Below are 3,270 nucleotides of genomic sequence, written 5' to 3' on the forward strand. Positions count from 1 at the left end.
AAAAGTTTGGACACTGTAAACATAAGGTAAAATGCTGATTGTCATGACAACAGCGTGTTTACCTGGTATTGGTTTTCTGATCATTTCTTTGCTTATTTATTTTTAAGAGATTGTATTAGATTGAGTTTGTTTCTTTTTGTTTATGATTATTGTCTGATTCTTACAGGTTCACTCCTTTGCTTTAGTTTCCCACTTATTTCTTGTTTTGATTTTAGATGGTTCTCTTATATTAGTGTTTTTCCATTTTCCTCTTGGGTTTTAGTTCTGTTTTATATCTAATTCAGTTTTCTCCATCTTAGTCTCCTTCCCTCAATCCCTGTTTGCTTTCTGCTTCAGCTGTTCCACTTTCCCCTTGATGAAGCTCACCTTGGTGAAATGTGGAGTTAGGCAGATCAATACAAAATATCCATAATATCAAGACCAATCAGTGCCACTAATCAGATCTATAGTTTAATTTCAGATTGCCTCATGAAATTTCATTTTATTTTTGTGCAGCAGTTTCTCAACTTTACCATGAAAATAAAATTTTGTGTTGATTTGGTTCAATTTTGAGTTTCAATATGTGATTTTGGGGATAAAAGTTTGGGAAAGTAAAAAAAAAAGGAAACTACACTAATAAAATATAATTCTTGTCTTTGTTTTAAGCATCAAAATAATAGTAATAAAAACATAGCTTTAAAAGTATAACTTTAAATAACATATCTAAGTTTTCAGAAAGATATAGGAGCTGGATTTAATATTACAGTAATTATGTAATATTGATCAATACGTACTAGCTCCACTGGCAGATTATTTCCTTTATAGCAAGATATTTTTCCCATGTTATAAGTAAAATAATATGACAGCAGAACTAGAACTTTTTTTTAATCAATATTAAGGAATTATTCACCTAAAACAAGTTCTTTCTTTGCTGAAAAGTTACTTTTAAGTTACTTTTGTCTTATTTCAAGTCTACTAAGATGCATGCACTGAAAACTAGACCAAAAATACTTGCTAAGATTTTGTTTTTGCAGCGCATTGGTTAACAATAAACTAATCAGTAACAAATTCACTTTTTTTTTTATTGATTTGAGCCTATAAAAATATCAAACCCATTTCAGAGGTGGAAGTCACTGCAGGCATCTGAAAGATGTCACAACTTCCTGGGTAATCGGAGGCGTTGAAATCCACACCTATATTTAACAACCGTGAACTCTGAGGGGGAATTTTCTGTTAATTCCACCAAGTGAGACCAGAAACAGACCAAGAAGAAGAACACAGCCAGAGGTACAGAAGGATTTTCTCTAAAAAGTGGTGCTGCACATCAAAATTGTTATTTTTTACTTTGAGAACAGCCTAGTGCAAAGTATTATAACACACTCACCTGACTATAGCTTAAAAAAAAAAAACACACACACGCACACAGCTGATCTTGTTGCCTGTGGCAGGAAGTGGTAAGATACAGATAGACCCAGATAGAAAACATGCACAACAAAACAAGTATCTGTAAACGCACTGACAAATGTCTTACTTGCTTTAACTGGTCCCAAAGAACATTAAATTGGTAGCAAATCTGTGGTTCATGTAACGCCATCTAATATACAGGGATAAATACCAGCAGAGTATTTAAAGAAAAGAAAATAAAGAAAAGAAAATATGTGCAACAGATAAGCTGTTGCACATATTCACAGTGTGCATATGTTTTAGTGTGGGAGGATGCCAGAGTACGCAGGTAAAACCCAGACTGACAGAAAGTTCCCAGCTCAGGTTCCTTCCTGCTGCAGGAACTATAACCTTTAAATCTGCAGAAACAACTAATTTCAGTTGCATTCTGTGGGAACCAGTGGAAATAAGGGGAAGCCCCACAAAAGGCCTGCATAGATCTAAATTCTCCAGTTTACACGCAGGCTTTGTGGGCACAGTGACAGAAAACTGGTTCTGTCCTTAACATGTTGGGAGAACTTCATTGTTTCAGTTCATTGAATGAGTGTTGATATCAGATGATAACTTCAGTAATAAAAAAAACAAAGCAAAAGATGACTTTCTTTATCCAGACAGAGCAGTGTTTCTCAACCCTGGTCCTCAGGCCCCCCTGTCCTGCATGTTTTAGATGTTTCCTTTCTGCCACACCTGAATTGTATCTCTGGGTGATTAACAGGCTTCTGCAGTACTTGATGGTCATGCAATCATTTGAATCAGTTGTTCTGGAATAGAGGCACATCTAAAACATGCAGAGCAGGGGGGCAGTGAGGACCAGGGTTGAGAAACACTGAGATAGAGTATCTATCCAAATCAACCTGGTCGTGTGTTAAAACTAATACAGGGCAGTGTTGTATATTGTGTGTGGCTCCAGCCACATGGAGCCATTTTATAGCATAATCAAGTAACTATATTTACTTTAATTACTATAAAAAAGCTGTATATATCAAATATGACATAAAGGAAATGTGACTTTATAATTTAATACCTTGAAATTGGGCCTCTGTCTCTTTAAGGATCCCTGTTCTTCCTGAAACTCTGCCTTCAGGAAGTCATCACGACATGGCTCCTCTATTAACCTTTTAACAGTGTTTTTTTTTGTTTTTGTTTTTTTTGTTTTTACCAGCATTGCACTGAGAAGCAGTTTGTATGATGAGCTCAGCAGATGACATTTACCGATATCAATAATACAATTTTGAACAATAACCAACAGATGGAGGTTTTCAGTTAAAGGTAATATCTTCCATTCATCTGTTAGGATTTTTGTTGAGTAGAGTAGAAATTCAGGTTAGTTTGTCCTGCAGCCTGACGCTAACGGCTATACGGAGAAAGGCCAATCCCCAGCACACTTCTACTACACCAGGGGTGCCCAAAGTTGGTCCTCGAGAGTCGGCATCCTGCATGTTTTATTTCTCTCCCTGGTGGTAGTAACAACCTCCTCAGCAAGTCAATGTTCCTCTTGACATTGTCTTGACACATGCATCATTTGATGCAGGTGTGTTAAACCAGGAAGAGAACTAAAACATGCAGGATGCCGGTCCTCCAGGACCGACTTTGGACACCCCTGTACTACACCCCTAAAATAACTCCAGTCTCAAATTAAAAGGTGTAAACTCTTGTCTCCTACACGTCAGACGGGCATTTCCACAAAGATGAGTATTTAGTAGTGTTGTTGCGCAACATCCACCTCCCCTCTTCTCTTTCTCTCTACTTCCCCTTCTGAGAGGAGGGAGATGTGCTCTTCAGCTCTCTAACGGTCCTAGAAGCCTCTAACTCCTGAGTATTACTACAGATGAGAATATAGAGGACATT

General features: G+C 37.1%; 1 long non-coding RNA gene across 1 annotated transcript in view; it reads left to right on the top strand.

Moving 5' to 3' along the window:
* Positions 1-1,941: 1,941 nt before the first annotated feature.
* LOC107838656 (uncharacterized) overlaps positions 1,942-3,270 on the top strand; it is a 10,068-nt gene continuing 8,739 nt past the window's right edge. The window contains exon 1 of the long non-coding RNA XR_001664732.1: positions 1,942-1,953. This is a non-coding gene — a long non-coding RNA (uncharacterized LOC107838656). The remainder of the gene's footprint in view (positions 1,954-3,270) is intronic.

This window comes from Poecilia formosa, unplaced genomic scaffold (genome assembly GCF_000485575.1).
Source record: "Poecilia formosa unplaced genomic scaffold, Poecilia_formosa-5.1.2 Scaffold291, whole genome shotgun sequence".
In the NCBI taxonomy this organism is placed as follows: domain Eukaryota; kingdom Metazoa; phylum Chordata; class Actinopteri; order Cyprinodontiformes; family Poeciliidae; genus Poecilia; species Poecilia formosa.